General features: G+C 41.5%; 1 long non-coding RNA gene across 2 annotated transcripts; it reads right to left on the bottom strand.

Moving 5' to 3' along the window:
• Positions 1-279: 279 nt before the first annotated feature.
• LOC143666808 (uncharacterized) lies at positions 280-9,681 on the bottom strand. 2 transcript variants are annotated; one of them, XR_013167740.1, is made up of 3 exons: positions 9,425-9,681; positions 6,982-7,071; positions 280-419 (listed from the first exon to the last, which is right to left on the bottom strand). It is a non-coding gene; the product is annotated as an uncharacterized LOC143666808 (long non-coding RNA). The 2 variants fall into 2 exon arrangements; XR_013167741.1 differs by lacking the exon at positions 280-419 and adding an exon at positions 6,341-6,410.
• Positions 9,682-23,094: the final 13,413 nt, after the last annotated feature.

Raw genomic sequence — 23,094 nt, 5'->3', positions numbered from 1 at the left:
ATCCTCCTCATTTCCCTATCTACATTCACTCCTTTAAAAACTTCATGTGATCCCATACCATATCTGTGCTGATAATTCCCACATTTAGAGCTCTAGCCCAGACCCCCTCCCAATCCCCAGACTCATATATATATATATATATACCTTCTGTCTCTACCTCTCACCCTGGATGTCTAATCGAAATCTCAATCTCAACATATACAAAATTAAACTGATTATCCCCACAAATTCTGCTCCATCCACAGCCTTCCCCGTCTCAACTGAGGATAGCCCCATCTTTTTAATGATTTACAAAAAAGCCTTAAAGCCATCTTTAACTCCTTTCTTACTCAAGCTCCCCATGTCCAGTCCATCAGGAAATCCTATGGGCTCCACCATCTGGCCAACATACATCTTGATAGAATGAGTCTCAGGTATCCCTGCAAAGAAATAAGGAATTAAACGGAGCTTTATACAGCACACCTGGCTTTGGGGATGACTCTGATGATGATAACTCAGCCATATATCTTGTCTCTTTCTAACTGGTTTCAGTTGTTGTAAACACTGCATTGGCCAGTTTGGCTGTTTGAGCATCATGTGCCTGTTTTGAGGGAGGAAAAGAATGGTCAACTGATTCCCCACAGGTCATCTGCATGTGGAAAAAAGAGAAGGAGAGGTTAGCTACTGTTGGACCACAGAGAGGTTGGATTGGTTTTCTGTCCACTGGAGCCCTAATGTGTCACCGGTGGCCTTGGGGCTACAGCAGGGACAGCCAAGGCCAAGGGCTCATACCTCTGCTTCTCTTCTTCCAAGACATCTTCTCCCAATTGTGGTTGGTTAAGAGCTGAAGACATTCCCCTAGGAAGAGAGGTCATTTGCTAGGGGAGAGAGAGCAGAATAGGTGTGTCTTTTTAGGTATCCTGGAAACTAAATACATGTGTGGGGGGGGGGGAAGCAGAGGTAAAGCCTTTGAAAGAGCCCTTTCCAATGATGACATCTAATTACTTTTACAAAATAGTTTATGAAACTCTCACCTACGTGATTCCATTTGATTCTCATAGCAGTCTTGGGAAGAAGGCACAACAGATATTACTATTTCCATGCCTTGCCTGCTTCCCATACTCCACTTTATGATTTCTTTTTTATTTTTGCATGTGTCACTTCTAACACAGCATTTAATATACTTGTTTATTATGTGGATTGGATTTTTTGTCTCGGCAGAAGCCAGACGGCCCAGGGAGTTCTCGGAGAAATTGAGACCGCAACCAAGGGCTGGCACCGTAAGGATTCTTGACTCCGTCTCAGCAAAGAATTCAAGGACTAGTCCGTGTGTACCGCCAATAATAAGCTCAATGCCAGAGAACCTTGGGAGATCTTTGCTGGATGCTGCAGGGCCCTGGGAATTCTCGGTTAGATGCCAGAGAGCCACGGAAGTTCTAGGCTGGATGCTGGAGAGCCACGGGAATCCTGAAAGAAGCCTGGACCCCAGCCTGGGGCTGCTGCCGTGGAAGTTCTTAACTCAGCTGCAGGAAAGAACTCGAGGACTCATCAGTGAGGACAGCCAAAGAATCCAGACACCGGCCAGTGTGCACAGCTCAAAACTTTAATGTGCAGCGAAGGTACGCACTCCAAGACGAGCGCAGACATTCTCCAAAAGAAGAGAAGCAGTCTGAGGTCAGGATCGTTGCATTCGAAGGGCTTGGAGGGGCCCTTCCCCCTCTGACTATGCTAATAAGGGATTGATGAGCTGCACTTCTCATTGGTTCTTTTCAGGCAATGACCTGAGCGAGGGCTACGTGTCAGGGAGGGGGTGTGTGCTCGCCGAAGGAACTTTGTGTTATGGATCTTAGGTCACATCCCTGCCCCCTCCTCTCTTGTCTAACCTTCCTCACCTCTCCTGCTGGAATGGGAGTAGAAATCTTTAGTTCTCTGACGAATCCAAATATCTAGAACAGTACATAGCACATAGTAGGCACTCAATAAATAATCGGCGAATGCATGAATATGTCTATCAGGTGCCTCTGAGAATCTCCATTGTCACCACCACCACCACCCTCCACCCCAAGAACATAACTACCTCTTCCCTCTGCCTGTTCCTCCTTTCCAGCACAGGGCCGGTCCCTTCTGAATATCCAGGGCTGGACGCTTCCAAATGACATCGTTTCCTAATCAGACAATGACACTTTCAATACATCATTTCCCTCCTTTCTGTCAGCTGTTGGGAAGATCAGCGCTAGACAGATGGCTAGAGCTCATCAATAGTTCATCCCTTTCCTTTATCTCAGCCTATGTTTCTTTATTTTATGCACCTGAGTTATAATATGAGTTATAATGAACTCATTTCTTTTTAAAAAGTAGGATGCTAATGAGATATATCAAGCTAAAGTTACACACAAGGTAGGTGTTTCCCAAAGCAGTCTTCCTCATACCAAATTGTGATGTTCAAATTATAAATCTTAAAAACTGTTACAATCTATTGAATGCTTAATATGTATCAGACTTACCACTACTCTCTGCCTTGTAATACCTGACCCACTTCTCCAATTTAGGTGACTTCCCTGGTTCTTGAAGCTGTTGAAGTTTTAAGTTCTTGGTCTAGAATGTCAGGGAGCATTTGAGACTGGACTGCACAGCAGAAAAGGGTGGGATGCACGCACCATTAGGCTTCGAGGAGCAGGACTGGGACAAACAGCTTACACTGTGCTAAATATAAGGGCTCTATAACCTTAAAAAGCCATCTCATCCACTCTTCTCCATGCCCCCCCAACACACACGCACACACTTACCCACTACTGGAATGTTTACATCTTTATGCGCATCATTTTACACTTTATCCTGCTTGCCTAGGGCAGGCACTTATCTTCAAACGATGCAGCTTATTGTACTGTGTTTTCACTAGGTAAGACTCCAGCGCTTGTTGGAAAGCAAAGATCTGGTGATGGCTGATTGGATGCAAGCTTTATCTCAGCCTTTGTTATGTAGATGAGGTTCCATTTTATTCTTGGTGTTTCTCTTGGATCCTGAGCGTTTTAATAGTTGTGAAGCTTCACTGAACTCAAGAAGTGCTTAAGATCCATCAGAGATGTTAAATCAGCTCAGCAATACTATCCAGCAGAAAATAAGGGTCTAATTCTTAGTCTTCCATCTCCTCCTTAATAATGAGGAGCTAAGTTTTACTATTAATGTGACTGTTACGTTAGAACTCTTCAGTGGGCCAGGGTAAATCATTATTGATTAAGGTGCCATCTTTTCATCCTGTTCCCTTCTAATTAAACGAGCTGGAAAATATTGGAGCTGAGGAGTAGGTGATGGTTGGAATACCAGGAGGGAAATATTAATGCTCGGCAATTTTCAAGGTGGGAATTATTTTCCCCTGGGAAATTGAGAGGATTCAGAAAGTTCTGTGGGCCCCTAGAATGCCTGCTCCTTAGACTTCCAGTAAGATCTCTGCCTTCATAGAAACTTCCTTTCAAGCAACCCCAATTACGACTGGATCCTATACAAGCCACTTTAAACCTTTTATGCTAACCAACCTCATTTTAGAGTTCTAATATACTTCTGGCAGCGTGCTGCATTAGAAAAATACATGGGCTTTGCATTCAGACAAAGAGTTGAATCCCTTCTCTCCTACCTATTAGATGGGCAAGCTTAGGTGAGTTACTTAGCCTCCCTGAAATTAATTTTTCTCATCTGTGAAATGGGCATGGTAATGCCTACCTCTTAGGATTGCTGTAAAGAGCATATGAAGTAAAGTGTTTAGCACATGGTTAGTGTCCTTTAAATGACCGTCCTATTTAAAGCCTCTCTAAGCTCTTGTTTCTTCATCTGCATAATAAGAAAACTAATGCTTGCCATATAAAATCTAGTTCACTGGTTAGTAAGGATGAGAAAAGAGAGAAAAGTAAAACATCTGGAAAAATACAAATTATGAGGATATGTGCCCATATTGGCATGGCTAATTTGAATAGGGGCATTTTTATATAGCTTAAAAGACAATTTTTCACATAATTTGTGCCTTTATTTTATTGACAAGCATCATGCATAGCTGACGATTGCATTTCACCCCTGAGCGTGATTCCATTCCCCATTCTACCCTGACACTTTCAGGGTATCCATTCCAACTGGAAAGGTTTAAAATTCAGAGATGACTTTTGTTCATATGACACGATAAAAATAATTTCATATTTTGATGTGGCCACATAAAAAATAATGTTTGCATTGATCGGCCAAATCAAAATCCACTTGTTAATTAAAAAACAAATGACAATAACATTTGGTGATGAGGATGCAGAGCGACTCACGCTCTTATGCATTGCTGATGGGAATCGAACTGGTGCAGCTGTTTTGGAAAACAATTTAGCAGTTTCTTGTATAATTAAATGTACATTTATCATATGGTCCAACACCCTTACTCCTAGTTATTTACCCTAGAGAAACTAAAACATGTTCACACAAAAGCCTGTGCACAAATGCTAGTAGCAGTTATATTCATAATTGCCCCAAACTGGAAACAATTCAAATGTCTTTCAATTAATGACTGAATAAACGAAGTATGGTATATCCATACAAAGGAATACTATTCAACTATAAAAAAAGAAAGAACTACAGATACATGTAACAACATGCCTATTTTTCAACTGCATTATGCTGAGAGAAAGAAGTCAAATTCAAAGATCTATTAACTTTTGATTCCCTTTATGATGACACTCTGAAAGAGGCAAATCTGTAGGGATGAAGAGCAGCTCAGTGGTTGCCAGGACCTAACTTTGGGAGAAGAGGCTGACTACAACGCAGCAGGAGGGAATTTTTTCAGGCAATAAAATTGTTTTATATCTTGGTAGTGGTTGCATGACTGTAGGCATTTTTTTGTAATGCATGGAACTGTACCCAATAAAAAAATGAATGTCACTATATCTAAATGATACCTCAGTTTTAAAAAAAAAGATTAAAAAATCTTTTTAGCATCCAAAGAGTAAGTGCTCAAATTATGGAGTTCATTTTACACGTTCCCTCTTTGCTATTCCATGTGTGTTATTCCCTTCTAGCCAGTGCTTTTTTTGTAGTGCATAAATAATCCTCTGTTGAACTTCTGTTCGGTGTCCTGGTAGATATTTTGCTCCCTGCTATGTAAAAACCAACTTGTGTGATAAATGGTTCCTGCTTATTTGGAGCACAAGGCATTCCTGGATTGTCCTTTATAAAGAAGAGCTATCTAGCAACCATCTTATAGGCAAAGAGAGTTCATTGAATGGGATGGCATGGGGTCGCCTGCTGGGAAAGACACCTGCGGACAGGATCCAACGTAAACCACCAGTGCACAGACATTCCACTTATTCTGATGATGGCCAAGGCCAGCTTATTTGAAATGTCTAGTACAGAATTGACCTTTTTAAAGACAATGCCTATGGAAATTTGGAGAAGACCCTTATGCATCAGTGTTTCCATTCGCACACAAGAATCCATAAAGTTAGTCCACGAAATTCACAAGACACTGGGACCCGATACTTCATAAGGCACAGTTTATTAAACAGCTGCCAATCCTCTCTGTCTGTGATCTGCTAAGGATGACTGATGCCTTCAACATTCACAATTTGTCAACAACTGTTTCCAGGGTCTTTACTTCATTTTAAGTGTTGCATGTTTCATTATGAATAGCATGCTAAACATATCTATAACTTTGATAACTCGATCCACTTTGTTCGTAACAGCTTCCCAAGCAGTTATAACGCAACAATAACCATACTGAGGGTAAATATTTCATAAGGAATCCATTGTTATTTGTTTATCATTTCTAACATGTGTTCCAAAAGCATTACAGGGTATTTATTAAACATTTATAGATAATTTTATGCTACTACTAGCATGTAATATAAATACATTATTAATTCTCTTGAATTGTTGATGGATTGAGTTCGGAATAAAGCTATGCCAACTGGAGTCTTTGCCAACAAAGTGAAAAAAGGAAGCAGTCTACTGCATTTGAAACTTTCAGAGGCACAATATCATTCTCTCCTAAGGTTTATTTGTTAATTGTGGTTGTGGGTTCCAGTAACCCCTTAGCCATTCAGAACAAAGACAAAACACATGTTGATGAGGAACAGATTAAACAAACTCAATTTGGGGGCAGCAACTTCTTAGAAGATGCTGCTTTGACAACTGCCCACGGTGGTACTTTAAGCTCATCAGCTCCAATTCACATCAGGTGTTCCAGCAGCTCAGGGGGCAGATTTCCTCCAAACGGAAGGTAGGTATTAGGGCGGGCTGCTCTTCCTCTTCCTCCTGGGTTATACCTTGTTCCATTCCTGGAGATGCTGTTCTGTTTCCTTTCCTACGCAGAGCTGTTTGAAAAGTGAAAGTCTCTTGCCCTAGGGGTAGCCATTTCTCCCGAGTGAGAACATTCTGTCACATTGAGCCTGCATTTCTACTGTCCCCTGTTGGATTGGAGGATTTATACCTGGGCTTAGTGCTCTATACAATGCAGAAAAACAAACAAACATATTATCTCTTTTTTCCTAATGCCTGTTTATCTGCTGTTGTGCTGGGAGAGCCTCTTTTTCTTCTTTTCTTCTCACCCTTTCTGTCTTTATAAAACAGTTATTTTTGTAGCTGGAGATTTATGTCTATAGCAAAGTGAAGGGGAGTTTTGAGTAGGTTTTCAAGTCTTAGGTCAGCACAAAACAGTCATGTTTACAGCAAAACACAAATGAGCAGAGAGGAAAGAAATACCACTCATTGTCCACTAACTCATGCTTGATGACTAAACTTTGTCCTGCAACCTATCAGTAAGCTGAGTAGATTTGCTGCATGGGTTTGTTCTGGTTGATTTTCTGACACTGGCTGATACTGACATTAGCTAGGTAATTTTGAAAAATAGCACTCAACATGCCCAGAAAGGGCTGCAATGGTCAGACACATTTTGATAGTGCCCACAGCCAAATAACTGGCAATGATGATATGCCTACCAGGTGGGAATCCTACCATTTATATTTAAGATTGCCTTACCATTTAAAGACTTTAAAGGCTGTGAAAGAGAGAGCAGTGTCCATGTGATCTTCCATAGCGACGTATAAGATCAAGTCCACCGTGGAGTCTCTAGGGACTCAGAGAACGTTAACATGTTTTAGCTGCTTTCATAAAAGCAATCCCCAAACTCACATCCCAACTTCATATACACCAATTAGACTAGGTGTTATGTACACCAATATAATCAGCAGAGCCAAAGTCAAGATTAGCAAGGTAATGTGACCCAGAGGCACTGATGTCAAGAGCATGGATGGTCAATTAATTGCAATCCATTTTAGCAGTACTTGATGAACACCTACTATGGAATAGATGTTGAAAATATGCAGACACATAAGAAAGTCCATTTCCCTCGAGGAATTGCTATCTGATAGTTTTGTTCTGTCCCACATAAGTTATGGCAGATTCTGGGAACCCATTACTAAGATTTCGAGGTCGCACTGCGATGTGATAAGCTGGGAAGCCCAGACCAAGAAGAGAGACTTGCCACTGACCAGCCGCCATTGATCTCTCCAAAGCTAATCCTTGTATTATTGTCCTCTTCATGGCTTAGTGATTTTTTTTTACATGAATTGCTTATGTGGCATTTTATTTCAGGGCTTTGGTCACAGAGCTTCGAATTAATTAAGATTTGGCCCAGAAGCCGCTTAATTGCTTGTAGTTAGAATGTGGGAATTCAGGGGAGAGATGGAAATGACGAAGCAAGCGATGCATAATACATGCCCATGCCCCTCGCTGAGTGACCATTTCACTGATGGGTGTTATTTAGTTTTTTAAAAAATTCAGCGCATGGTGCCAAGAAGCTGGCATTTTCAAATACTCATTAGTGCTATCCTCTGGGGCTTAAGACAGCGGTTATTAAAGAGTGAAGTCTCGAGAGACGGAGCGAAGCCACAGTGGCTAACAATGACAAGTTCAGGTGTATCAACCCGCGTCACTTACAGAGGAATCGCATGGTTAAATTAGCTTTCAAAGTCTTACACCGAACATGTAAGGCCCACAAATGTCATGTGGTATATTCTCTGGAGGTTAAATTTAGGTTTTCCCTGGCTCCCACTGCCAATTTGAAAGAAAGGAAAATGTCAGTAGGGATGGAGTTGAAGTTGAGGGTAGGGAGCTGCCAATGTGAAACCCACAGACATTGACAATAAACCAGTCTCTGGAAAGCCATGCCAGGACCAGCATCAGCTGTCCCTACGCTTCCCCAGATTTCTCATTAGGTCTCCTCTTTGCTCCAGCACAACATCAATTTGCTCCAGTTGACTCGTCTGGCCAGGGAATTCTAGCCACCCATTTACCTTGATGATAACTGAGTATATTTAGATGCAGCCAACAATCTGCTGGGCTGGCACTAGAATGAGTGAGATAACAAAGAAATAGTCATCAGACTATTAGGCATGGCAGCAGAGGAAGTGGGCACAGGGTTCCACCACCTAAGAATATTGAAAGGCAAGGCTCTGGTTTGAGAAGTTGCTTGACTTCCAGCCCATTCATCCTATGAAATCATCTCTAAGGGTAAAACTGACCTCAGGTTGGATCTGAATTTAAGTGACCCAGGGAAAGAACCCCATCTACCTCATGTCTGGGAATTGGGGGGATCTTCACTGAGGATCCTACACAAAGAGATACTAAGTTATTTTTTTTGGATCTATTATGATAAGTCTTGGCTGCATTTATCATTAAAAACAAGATAATGTGAACTCAAGTAAAATAACTGTATTTATCCCTCATGGTAAATATACACGTAAGGGGAATGGGGTATTATTGCTTAATGGGGGCAGAGTTTCTGTTTGATAAGAGGAAAAGTTCTGGGTAATGGATGCTGGCGGCGGTAGTACAAGACTGTGAATGTAATTAATACTAAGGAATTATACACTTGGAGGTGATTACAACGGAAAATTTTACGCTGCAGATATGTCACCATAGTAATAAGTATTTAGAGTTGGACAATTCAAGGCTGACAGTGCAGCTTAGAAACATAGGCTGCCATCCTCAAGGCCACTTCATGATTCAAAATGGCTATTGGAACTCCAGCCATCATGAACCCATTCCAAGCAGGAGAAAGAGGGAAGGACAAAAAAGATCTGCTTTCCAGTCAAGTCAACTTCTTTTAAGGAAATTTCTCATAAATCCTATACATTTTCATTTATATATAACTGGCCACATGGCCACATCTTTCCACAAGGAAGGCCGGGAAATAAAAGATTGTAGCTGGACATTTTGCCACCCCAAAAATAACAAGGGTTTTGCTACTAAGTAGCATTGGGATAAGCATGTTAGTTAACAGTCTCTGCAGTTTGCCTTAAACAAAACACCCTGCTATCTAGAATCTAGAGAACCAGATCTTCAAATGACCTTTTTATCAGACCATGTGGTATAAAGAAAAGCATCTCATATTAGCAGTCAGACCAACCCTGAAGCTCACCAGCTCGGTGACTGTGAAGTTCATTTTATATATCAAATTGGCTACGTTACAGTGTCCAGCGTTCAGTCAAATGCTGGCCTAGGTGTTTCTGTGAAGGTATTTCATAGATAGGATTAGAATCTACAATCAATTGTCCTTAAGTAGAGGAGAGGAGCTTCAAAATGTGGATGGGCCTTATCCAACCAGTCAGAGGTTTTCACAGCAAAAACTGAGGGTTCTGGGGATCAGAGGAATTCTACCTCAAGCCTCACCCTCCACTCCTTGCTTGGTTTCCAGCCTAGGAATTTGGAATCAAGAATTCAATTTCATTCTCACCAGAATTTCCAGCCTCTCACCCTAAAGATACTTTGATTTTGGGCTTGCCAACCCCTACAATTGTACGAGCCGATTCTATATATTAACTCTAATAACACATACACACACACACATATATTCTGTTAGTTCTGTTCACTGGAACCCTGACTGATAGAGTGACCTTAGGAAATACATTTAAGTATTCTATGCTTGTATTTCCTCATCTGCAAAATATTTGTCTCAGCTTTGTTCACTGTACAGCAAAGTATTTGCCCAGATAATAAATGCGGAAGCAGAACACAGTGAGGTATCAAACAGATGCCAGAGATTAATTAACATCATGATTTATCCAGACATTTAGACTCCTTAAGAAAACTGGTTAAAAAAACCTTCATTTTTCGTAGATTTATTATTTATATTATTATTTGTTGTCATGATAGTATCTCCCATGTACCTTTTACAACTCATAAATCACTTTTATACGTGGATTTCATTTTAGACTCATGACTCCCCCTGGGAAACAACATTGGGGAGGAATCACCATTTACCCATATTTACGAGTGACAAAATCGAAGTTCAGAGAACTAAGTGGCTTGTCCCAGTTCACACTGGGGTGCCCATGAGTGATGGCAGCTTCAGGCACCAGTACCCACAAGACCCCAGCTCTTTAAAAGTGATGAATGCCTGAACTGAGAGCTGGGGTTGCTGGCCATGGCTTTGCAGATGTGACTCAGCCTACTCACGCTGGGAACCATTTTCTGTTCCTTCACCTCCCATGATCACCTCCATTTTGGCAGGAGGTACCACATCTCTCCTCTGAGTCAACCAGGGACCCAGAAGTTACCCTGGCCAGCTCAATGCCCTTCATCCTTCTCGATGGTTCTGTGTCTCCCCTGCCTGGAAAGACATGCTAGCTTCCCAACTGCTCCTTCTACCTCTGTTCTTACCCATCCCTAAAACACACTCCACCCCATGGCCATAGGAGCTTTATGAAATGCAATTTAATTCTATTACTCCTTTTCCTAAAGCCTCTTAGTGGTTCCTTAAGATAAAGCTCAATTCTTTAAAAAAAAATGTATATTGGGCTCTTGGTGATTTGACCACTACTTGCTGCCCAGCACCATCTCTCACCTATGCTTTTTCTAAGAGTTTTATTGTTTTAGCTCTTAATTTAAGTCTATTATACATTTGGAATTAATTTTTGTATATGGTATGAGGTAGGGGTCCAACTAAATCCCTTTGCAGGTGTATATTCAGTTGTCCCAGCACCATTTATTGAAAAGACTATTCTTTTCCCAATTAATTGTCTCAGTACCCTTATCAAAAACCAATTGCCCAGGGCAGGCCATGGTGGCTCAGCGGCAGAGTTCTCACCTGCCATGCCAAAGATCCGGGTTCAATTCCCAGTGCCTAGCCATGCAAAAAAAATCAATTGCCCGTAAGTGTACAGGTTTATTTTTGAACTCTCAGTTCTATTTTACTGTGCATTTCTTCTTAAGTCAGTACCACAACTTTGATTATTGTAACTTGCCATACGTTTGAAATAAGGAAGTGTGAGTCTTCCAACTTTGTACTTGCTTTTCAAAATTGTTTTGGCTAGTCTGTGTCTCTTGTACTTCTATGTGAATTTTAGGATCAGCTTGTTGATTTCTGAAAAAAAAATGTCAGTTGGAATTTTGATAGAAATTGCTATGAGCCTGTAGGTCAATTTGGAGAGTACTCTCATCTCAACAATATTAAATCCTTCAATCCACGAACATCAGCTATCTTTCCATTTAATTAGATTTACTTAAAGTTCTTTCAACAATATTTTTTAGTTTCCAGCATACATTGTACACATATACAGGTCTTGTATTTCTTTTGCTAAATTTAATCCTAAGTATTATATTCTTTCAGTGTATTATCAATAGGAGTGTTTTCTTAATTTCATTTTTGGATTGTTCATTGCTAGTGTGTAGGAAAACAACTGATTTTCGTATCTAGATCTTATGTCCTGAAAACTTGCTGAACTCTTTTTTAAAAAACTTTTTTATTGGAAAAAAATAACATTTAGAAGGCAAAGAAAGAAGAAAGCAATAATTTTCAAAGCACACTTCAATAATTAGTTACAGAATAGACCCCAGAATTTGTCATGGGCTACCATTCAACTATCTCAGATTTTCCCTTCCAATTGCTTCAAATCACTGGAAGCTAAAAGGAATGTTAATACAGTGATTCGGCGGTCATACTCGCTTGCTAAATCCTATTTTCTCTGTTATACCTCTTCCTTCTCCTTTGATCCTTCTCCCAATCTATAAGGATGTTTGCACAACATCCCTTCTGACTTTTTCATGTTGATAAGAGATGTCAACACTAAAGGATGGGGGGCTATAATTAATTGATAATCCTGGAGACACTGGTCCCCGTGGGCTTCAGAATTTATCTGGCCTGGGGACACTTGCAGAATTACAGGTTCCAGGAGAGTGAACGTAGAAGATGAAACCTTTTATATAATTTCAGTTTGAGCCCTGGCTATTCTTAATAGTTGACAGGACTGATGCTGGGTGGGGTTTAGCAGACCATGGCAATCGGCACTAACTGAAGCATGCGTAAAAGTAGCCTCCAGAACAGACTCTTGACTCCATTTGATCTCATTGGCTACTGATGCCTTATTTTATTACACTTCTTTCCCCCCTTTTGGTCAGGAAGGTGTTGTTGATCCCGCAGTGCCAAGGCCAGGCTCATCCCCAGGAGTCACGTCCCATGTTGTAAAGGAGATTTTTACACGAGTGTCAGGTCTCATGTGGTGGGGAGGGTAATGATTTTCCTTGTAGAGTTGAGCTTAGAGAGAGAGAGAGGCTACTTCTGAGCAACAAAAGAGATTTCCTAGAAGCAACTCTTAATCCTCGTTATGAAGAGTCTTAGCTTCTTCCCTACAGAAACAAGTCTCATATGGGCAAACATCAAAATCTAGGGCTTGGCTTATTTACTTGGAAGTCCCCAGTGGTTAAAAGGGTGCCTGGGGTTTTCCACATGGGAAAATTTAATAGTTCCATATATATATATATTCCCCCCCCCTTGGACCCTTAAGGGACACTACCAAGAGTTTTCATCTCTCAGTCCACCATAGTCTGAGATGTATTCTGATTTATCCTAACCTATACAAAAACACAAGACCTCATCCCATTCTGGATTCCAGGAGTTTGGGTTGTTGAAACAAGTTATCTAGACAGGTTACTTTAGATTATGTGTTACAGGAAATTCAGGTTCTCAACTTAATAAAGCTCTCTGTCTTTGAGCACATACAGAAGGCAAAGGTCTAGGGTACATACACTATCAGCTTTTACCCTGCATTCTAGTTTACCTTAGTCTAGCCAAATGGACTTCGTTTTTTTCTCTAACTGAGGTCTGATCTCTTTTTTAGTTACTTGAACTGTTATTGTACTTAGCCATGCTAACTTTCAGGGCTGCAGCACTCCACTTCTGGGTCCTGGGTGTCACAGAGTTACTCAAAGTTCCAGGACATCAGGTGCCTTTTCCCACAGAGACAGCTTTGCTGTATCTCTGCAGCAAGTGTGTGACCTCTGTTTCACCCATGCCCAACAGTTCCTGGCTTATTTTGCACAGCACAATATCCCCAAGGTTTATTCAGTTAGTTGTGTGTCTTTCAACGTCTTTCCTTTTGAATACCAGCTGATATACATACAGCTCAAGTGTCTCAGCATCTAGAAATACACTTACAACTTCAGACTAAGTGTAGCTGCTATAAGCGCTTACAATCTTGGCTCCCATTTTCTTATGAGTATTTCTGAGAGAGATCTTAGCATGTTCTCTGTTTTGTTCCTTGCCGCGACCAGAACGACTCAGGAATGGGACTGAAGGGAGGCGACGGGGAAGTGAGAAAGAGACACAAAAGACAAAGTAGAGTTAAAGCTGGGGCCAGGTGGGACTCTGAGCTGGGATGGAGACTCAAAGACCCCAAGAGGTTCGGCACGGTTTATTTTAGAGGGCCGCGAGGTAAAGAAAAGCAAAAATGTAACTTAAGAATGAGGGAGGAGGAAGCACAGAGCTGAACCATCTGCCTCCTTGTGACCACATGAGTCAAAAAGTTACAGGTTTCCCAAGGCCTCCTTCCACCCCAGACCCTAGCAGCTTTGCAGTACTTTAGTCTTTTCAGGACATCAGGTGCCTTTTCCCACAGTCATCTTTGCTGTATCTCTGCAGCAAGTGCGTGACCTTTGTCTCATCCATGCCCGACAGTTCTTGGCTTATTTTGCACAGCACCTTGTCCCCAAGGTTTATTCGGTTCATTGTGTGGCTCTCAACGTCCTTCCTTTTTGTAGCTGCACCATATTCCATCATATAAATATATCACAGTTTGCCATTCTGCTTCTCAGTCATTGTACCCTTTGGCTCCCTCCATCTATTGGGCATCATGGACAATATCCAAAATATACCAACCATGTCTGACAGTACCCTCACTCAGTTGTACAATCAGCAGCACTCTCAGTTTTAGACAATTCTCATTGGTTCTTAACAGCAAAGAACCGGAAAACCCAGCATCACCAGCAATCAAATCAAAACTAACTCTTACAACTTCTTTCTCCCCTCCAGTTAGTTGCCCCTGGTAGTGCTGTGGTTCTGTCTATGTCTTCCTGTAAACTATTGGTCATAGTATGCATTTCTAGTTGTCCCCTATAGCCCTCTACTATTGACTCTTTGTCCATTGTTAGACCTTTGAAATAGTTCATGTGAGCACTTATTTATAATTGTAGATTTAATCAGTGGGATACATGGCACTTTAGATCCCCTTTCAGTCATATTCACCTTCAGTATGGCAATGTTACTTATAAACCTGCTAATTTGTTACCATCACTTCCATCCATTCCTTTACATTTAAGTTCAATGTCTTTGGGTAGCTTCCTCCATCTCTAGCTTCTGTGTACCTCTAGGTCTGCTATATTCTACAGTGTAACCTCTGAAATTATCTTTACCAGAGTCATACATTCACTTTACCAGTGAAATCATGCAGTATCTGTCCTTTGCGTCTGACTTATCCCACCCAGCATTATGTATTCAAGGTTCATCCACATTGCCGTTTGCTTTGGGACCTCATTTAGTCTTACTGCTGCATAATATTCCATCATATGTGTATACCACATTTTGTTTATCCACCCAACTGTTGATGGGCACATGGATTGTTTCCATCTTTTGGCTAGTGTGAATTGTGCTGCTATGAACATCAGTGTGAAATGTCTCTTTGTGTCACTGCCCTCAATTCTACTCAGTATATACTGAGTATTGGTATTGCCGGGTCATAGGGCAACTCAATATTTAGTTTTCTGAAGGAAAATGTCTTCCACAGTCGCTGCCCCATTATACATTCCCACCAACAGTGAATAAGTGTTCAAATTTCTCCACATCCTCTCCAACATTTGTAGTTTCCTGTTTGTTTAATAGCAGCCATTCTTATAGGTGTGAGGTGGTATCTCATTGGTGTCTTGATTTGCACTTCCCTTATAGCAATGAAAACGAGCATCTTTTTGTGTGCTTTTCTGCCATCTGCATTTGCTCTTCAGAAGATGAACTCCTTTTTTTAGCTCTAATAATTGTGTGTGTGTGGATTCAGACTATTCATTCTATATGCAGTTGTCATCTACAAACAGATGTAGTTTTCCTTTGACCTTTCCAGTGGGGATGCCTTTCATTTCTTCTTCTTGCCTAATTACCTGAACCACGTTTTCTTTTAAAAATTGCCAGAATTTCGAATGTTTCTATGTGCCAGGTATTTTTTTTTGTTTTTTTATTGTGAAAAATAACATACACAAAAAAGCAATAAATTTCAAAGCACACCACAACTAGTTATAGAACAGATATCAGAGCTTGGTATGGGTTACAGTTCCACAATTTTAGGTCTTTCCTTCTGTGTGCTAGGTATTTTTCAATCAACTTATGTCTTTATTGAAAATCTATAGTTTTCCAAACACTTTATGTATATTAAATATTCACAGAAATTCTAAAAAGTTGGGATCACAGCTGAATGACACAAAACAGTTTAACAGCAATTCTACATGGGGAGGCAAAGTGGGGACAGAATATGGGACAGCGAACTAAGGAAGCACAACAAATCCCTGATACCTAGAAGATGTTAGGAAAACGTAGACAATTGAAGACCAGCATTTAAACACAATCCCCAATGCCAGCTTATTTTGTCATTTTCCCCTTGCCCTTAAAAAGCTATGTCAAAATTTGTATAATTTTCCTTACTCTATGCTTGACTCACTGTGTGCTTCGGCAACTTATTTAAATTTTCTGGGCCTCAGTTTCCGCATCTGTGCATTGGGATGAGCAGGGCTTTCTGTGAGAATCACATTGTGATTCCCAGGTTTGGAACATAGTATATCCTCAGGAGATCACGCTTATGCTGATGTTATCCAGCACTTACTGAGTGATTATTATCTTCCCATCCTTACAGTAAATGCTTTACATTCCTCCTTTAATCCGAGTTGCGAGGGACCCTGTGAAGTAGGTGCTAGGAACAGTGAGGTTATATAACTTACTCAAAACCCTAAAGCTAGTGAGAGTTGGACTTGGGGCTCAGCCTGGGGCACGGCGACCATAAAGCCCATGAGTTTGAATGTGAGGTGTCTTCCTTTCCACTCCCCTTAACTGACACTTAACCTATTTCATTCAGGTTGGAAGGAAAAGCAAGTATCGTTCACAGAATGAGATACATGGTTCATTCATTCATTCAATCACCCAACAAAGAATAAGGAACCAGCACTTGACATGTGACTGAGAACAATAGCAACAAAAATTCCCTGCTCTACATCTTCTTAAGTTTGATGGAAGAGAGGTAAAAGACAGAAATAACAACCCACAGGGCTCATCCTTTATGGTTTGGACTTTCTCTCACGACACTGTGTAGTGCTTCTTTGGAGAACTCACCACAGCTGCCATTTTTCACCTGTTTGTGAGACTGACTAAATCTGATCTCCCTGTGTAGACCATAAGCTACGTGACAGCAGTGAGGGTGTGGCGTTGGCCTCTGCCATAATCTTGGAGCTTACTAAGTGCTGGTACATAGTAGGTCCTCCACAAAGAGTTACTGAATGGTATCATCGAATGGCAGTAAGCTATGAAGTGTTTTAATCTAGGAAGAAGCATGGCTAGGTTTGCACTTTGGAAAGGTTATTCTGACCTCAGACAGGGTGACAGGTGAGGAGGCTGTTGGGATAAGCTGGGTGGGAGATGGTGAGTGCATAGCCCACTGCACAGCATTGCAAGGAGGCAATGAACTCCAGAGATCATCTAAGCCACGGTGATTGAGAAAATGTAAGAGGAGAGGGAGAGAGGGCAAGCAATAATCACTCCTCGGTTCCTGGCTGCTGGCACCATTCACTGAGAAGAGAATCCAGGAGGAGAACTGGATTGGAAAGCGGGAAGATGCAACTAGGATACCTCAATATTGTCATGTGGCCAGAGTGGTCCCCAGGGTCCAGTTGTAACTGAATGCTGGTTATCCCCATCTTTAATCCAGCGTCCTTCTCAGAACTGCCCCACCTTGGAAACGCATACTGAACTTCAGTGGTCCTTAGCACATCAGGAATGTAGTGCATCCTTCGCCAATTCCCTGGCTGCTGCCCAGCATACACTGAACGTCCAGGATCTCTTATAACCCTTTTTGCTCATCCCCCTTCCATAAAGACTTGGGTTGTGTAGAAGTCCGCGATCTCTCCAAGCAGTCACCTGCCTCCCTTGATTGTATCAGAACAGAGGGGTACCCACACTGACTGTGGAGACATCAGGAGCTCTCTGCAAATACTCTTGGTCTTCTCTCCTTCTGCACACGTGGGGTGACTGTACTTCCCATTCTTTGAAACCATGGGTAGGCACATGACTCTATTGGGCTAATGAACTGCAATGTATATCACTTCCAGGCAGAAACTTTAAAGGGCAATTTGTGACTGGCAATATTCCTGTTTCCTTCTTTGTCAACATGGAACATAAAGATGGAGTCTGCATCGTTGGGCCTTTAATTGACTACAAAGAGTAGGGCTCTCCTGTCCCACCACCAATAAATTTGGACATTTAATGTGAATGAGAAAAAATCCTGTGTTGTTTCAGACAACTAACATTTGGGGGTTCTTTGTTACTGCAGTAAAACCTAGACTATACTGACTGACACACAGGTCTTCAGTCTTAGGCCACCAGGAATAAAATATCCTCAAATAAATTTCAATGCACTGAGCATGGGACACAAATGTGTGAGTAAAATCCTGGAATGGCCAGCACTTTCCTCTGCAGAGGTGGGGGCAGAAAGTTATCAGTTTGAATCCCAAATGTGCCATTTGCTAGATGCATGTCTTTTCACTCCTGGCTTAATAATGCTGATCCTGTTTTCTCAAGTGTGAAATGGGGATAAGGCACAGTAGTGACGTTTGAAGAAGATATGTATATACGGCAGTTGGCACAGCACCTGGAACCCTATGCATAAATATCCGTTCCCATCTCCTAACCTGTCCTCAGTCTCCCCACTCTTTCCAACCAGACTGGCATCATAGGTGTTATAATATGGGTGCATGGAAGAAGCTTCAGAATTCATCAGTCAAAATACTTCATTTTATAGAAAAGGATGTTCAAATCCAGATTGGAGAAATGACTTGCCCATAGTCATATAGAAAATTCATGACTTAGAGGGACATGAAATCTGAAATCCAGACTCAGATTCTACCCCCATGCAACCTTGAACAGACTGTTTCAGATGCCTGAGACTCTACTCCCTCCTCTGAGAGATGGGAATAAAAACAGTAGCAATCTCTGGTCCTCTACATTATTGTTCACCCACATTTGTTTCTTCTTCCTGGAGCATCCCTTCCTGTAGGAAGATTCTATGTCCCCACCCTGTTCAGCTCAGGCCTGGTCATGTGACTTGCCTTAGCTAATTAAAAGTGAGCAGAGGGTATCAATCCCAGGCAGAAGCTTTAAGAGCCATCATGCAACTTACCATGTAGCCTTTTCCTTCTGCTACAATGACCAACGATGCTACAGATAAATACTGCTCCAGCACCCTGGGTCTCAGAGTGAGGAAAACGTAGATAGAGACATAGCTGACCACAGTGAACATTTAGGAAGAGCCAGTGAGATTTTGAGGAATCATTTGTTACAACAGCAATATGTTGTCTATCCTGACTGATCTACCGGATTTGGTATGAGGAGTCATTTAAATGAAACAATGTATATAAAGCTATCTAGCTCATAGTAGAATTGGATAAACATTAATTGCCCCCTTCAATGTCCTGAGTGATCTTTGTTATCATGTGATATATCTAGATATATCATGTGATACATTGAGAGAGAGAGAGAGAGAGAGAGAGAAAGAAATTGAGAAAGAAAGAAAGAAAAAGAAAAAATAGCTGAGCATATTCTCTGAAGCATAGTAGGTGAATAATACACAGTAATGCATTCTTTACCTGTGTTCTGCCACCTCACTGAACTCTTCTACATAAAGAATGTCTTCCAAGAAAGCTTATCCATCTCCTTATGTATGGTTTCCCAGTTACTTATTACTATTTTCAGCTGTGAATCATAGTGTTTCTAGACATGCTTTATGTCCTATTTCCTGCATAAATAATCATTCCAGATCCAAGGGGCAATGTATATGCAATGGTCCCAGGGCTGGCACAGCACTTAGCTCAGCTCTTAATATGCAGTGTGTTGGAAAGGGGTGTCAAGTTGGAAGAGAAACATCATCTAACATAGTTTGGGCCACTTACATTCATCTGAGGAGAGAGAAGGGATGCATTTGGACTGCAATTCTGCACCTTATAAATAGACATATATAGCTCTGCATACATTATTAATATGGGCTTTATTGCTAGCTTTATTGAATCCACGATGGCACTTCTCTCGGGAAGCCGCAGAACACAGGAAGATTGCACCGATGCCAGCATTAACCAGGACCACGATATACCAAGCAAATAAGGCTGTGCAAACAGCAGTATTCATGCGAGCTGCATCCCACAATTCAAATAGCATAATAACAAATAATGTGCTCAAGCAAACCCCACAGCTGCTATTTAAAGTATTTTATGCATTTCTTATCTACGTTGCCCATGCTAGCACAAGAGTAGGCAGGACAAATGTATTTTTAAAAGTTGCTTAGCATGGCTTACAAAGCTGTGCATGGCAGGGACCCTACGTGCCTCTGCAACCCCACCTGGTATTGCACTCCCCTTCACTCACTCACTCTGCACATCTTTGCATCCCTTGAACAGGCAACATGATTCTCTACCTCTAGCCCTTTACACCTGCAGTGCTCTCTGCCTAAGACTACTCCCCACATCTTCATGTGGCTGGATCTTCCTTATTCTTCTGGTCTCAGATCAAATGTTACCTCCTTAGAGACCCCTTTTGGAGCCCCCATTCAAGGCAAGCACGCTTTTGATCCACGCCACTTATCTCTAACTACCATTTCTTATATCTCTTTACATCTTTATTATTTGTCTCTTCCACTTGAACAGGAACTTCATGGAAGCAGGAACCTTGTCTGTGTACTTTTTACTGGATCTCTAACACCAGAAGACTGGTTGGCACACAGCAGATTTTCAATAAGTGTTTTTTGAATGCACAGATGAGTAAATGATGAAGAAATAATGGACACAAACCTCAGTAGCCAGAGAGTTCCTTCATCTTCATTTTGTTCTGTGGCTCTCCCCTTCATGTAAGCTTCGTCGGGGGCGGCACTGCCTATGGACCTAACCCTACTATCTGGAACTTGGAATGACATCTAGAAGGTCCTCAAAAAAACAATTACAGGATGGAACAGAACTAAAATCCGTCCTAGACGTATCTGGTTGTCTCTAAGAAGAATTTTGTTCCATTATATTTGCATCACATTCCATCTGGCATAGAGGGAGAGTATGGCCATTTGAATAGTGTAGATTTTCCCACCTTCCTTTGACTAGGAGATTATCCCTTGTCATCGAGGGCCAGTGAAGTCCTCATCTTTTATTGATGACTATGAATATTTGGATATAGATGATCATCCATATATAGAACTTATGGAGTAGATAGATACTTTGGGTTAAAGTTGTTAGTATTTGAGGATTCCAATAAGAATATAGTTCTCCATTTGCTTCAGTTGATTAATTACCATTATTGTAAGTAAATCACCCTTCCAAGATAACTTTTTTCCAGAGACTGGTTTAGCAGAAGGCATGTCATCCAGTTCTGCCCAATGAGATACAAGGGAAAATCAGCAGGGAGTGACTCCCAAGAACTACCGTCCAAAGAGAAAATCACACATGAGGAAATCCTTCTGTGGCACCCCACCCCCAACTCCTCTTTTTGTAAATTGCCATGTGAACCCAGACAGAGCCTTCTGACCATGAAGGGAGATCTCCCCAACACAAAGAAGAAGGCGAAATGGAAAGGTTCAAGAAGCCTGGGTATTAGATGGCATTGATGAGTGTCTAAATCAACCTGAAATGATCTACTTCTGGACTTCTGCTTATGTAAAGACAAGATGTAATTTTTGCCTAAGTCTCCATTGCTCAAGAGTTCTATTCTTGCAGCCAAATACACCTTAAGTGTTGTACATACTCTATGCCAGGTGTTGGGCTAATTTGGGGTATAGGAGATGAATAAGACAGAATACCCATTCTCAAAGAGTTCCCAGGCTAGTAGGAATCAAGAATTAAATCCACAGTTGCAAGAAGGTGTGATCTGGCCCCGAGAAGAACCAAGAACAGAAAGCTGTAGGGGCTAGGGAGGGAAACATACTAATTGAATTTAGAAAGTCATGAAAGACCTTTCCAAAACACAGAGCCCACACTGACTTTTTAAAGAATGAGTAGGAATTCAACAAGTAGAGAAAAGTGAGGGTATTTCACTAAAAGGGAGCATCACATAGAGAACATGAAGTTGTAAGCAATGGATGAGTTTCAGTGGGTCTAGCATGGATGACTGTGTAAAAAGTCTGGAGTAAAAGCAGGGGTTCTTAAAGATCTTTTCATTGTAATGTCCAAATCCTTCTCCTGTCGGAATTTCCCAACAGCAGTCTCTATACACAGTAACCACATTCTTTTTCCGGTGAGAGTTAGTCTGCACGCCAAAATGCCTAACTCTAGTGAAATGTGAGCTGGAGAAGGAGCTGAAGGGATAAGCAAACTCCTTCACCTTTGAATCTGATTGTGACTATAGAAGAGAACCCATCCTGACTTACCTGCCCAAGGAAGAGGAGTATGGAACAGAAAAGAAGAGAAGGAAGACTAAGTATGCTCCCACCCCCTGGGAGCAGTAATTTCAAGGGGTAGACCACACAGGGTTCTGCTCATTGGCAGCTCTTTAGTGGAACACCACTTAGCAGTACCCATTAACCTGGGCTGTGACTAATCATACCAGCCACCCAGGCCTTCCAAGAAGAGAGAACATTATTTAATTGAATGCCTAGAGTCTTGGAAATGTTGGCGAGATGGAGAACTTCTAGAAAACATCAAGCACTAAGCCAGAGAGATGTGCATGAGCTTGTTCATGAAAGACCTTCCAATGTCATGTTAAAGAATTTGGATTTGATCGGGAGTCAATTGGAGCCATGGAGGGAATTTCAGCAAATGAGAGGAGCCAACCGTGAATGGTCAAAAAGCCTTTTGAGTGATGATAGGGAGAATGGGCTGAAAGGGTACACAGGGCACAGCCTGGCAAAGCAGACCTGGATGAAGCCCTCTCCATCAGGAACGTTCCTCTTCTGGTCCAAGCCTTACCCTCAGATCTTGGGTGATTTCCACCTGTGGGGACTTCAGGATCCATCAGGAACCCCAAAAGATAGAGCCTTGAATGTTAAAAAGAAGGATTGTGATGATTAGTGAGAGGCAATGGGGAGAAGCAAACTCTTTCTGCAAAGGAACAGATAGTAAGTGTTTAAGGTTGTACGGGCTACAGACTCTCACAATTACTTAACTATAGCACAAGAGCAGCCATGCACAATGCATAAAGGAATGGACATGGCTGTGCTCCAAGAAAACTTCATTTATGAAAACAGGTGATGGTCCAGACTTATGCACAGGCCATAATTCATAGTTTGCAAACCCCTGCTTTAGAGTTACACTTCCATTTGTTCCACCACTACCGAATTGTGTGAGCTTAGGATCATTATTGAGCCCCCTAAGCTTCTGTTTCCACTGGCAAATTGTGAGCCGGTAGCCCCGTTAGGAGGGGAAAATGAGATGGTGCTTGTAAAACATTCAGCACACTGAATGGCACTTAATAATCTGTGCTGTTTTTGCTCTACTACTGCTATTTTACTATCCCCGTGAGGGGTGATGGAAAAGGAAATCCAACCTAGAAGCCAGTAGAACTGGAGAAAAACAAAAGTTTTGCCAGAGCTGAGTCAGGAG

This window comes from Tamandua tetradactyla, chromosome 23, assembly GCF_023851605.1.
Source record: "Tamandua tetradactyla isolate mTamTet1 chromosome 23, mTamTet1.pri, whole genome shotgun sequence".
NCBI classification, from domain to species: domain Eukaryota; kingdom Metazoa; phylum Chordata; class Mammalia; order Pilosa; family Myrmecophagidae; genus Tamandua; species Tamandua tetradactyla.
Note: the sequence above shows the minus strand (reverse complement) of the source record. Positions and strands in the feature narration are given on the sequence as shown.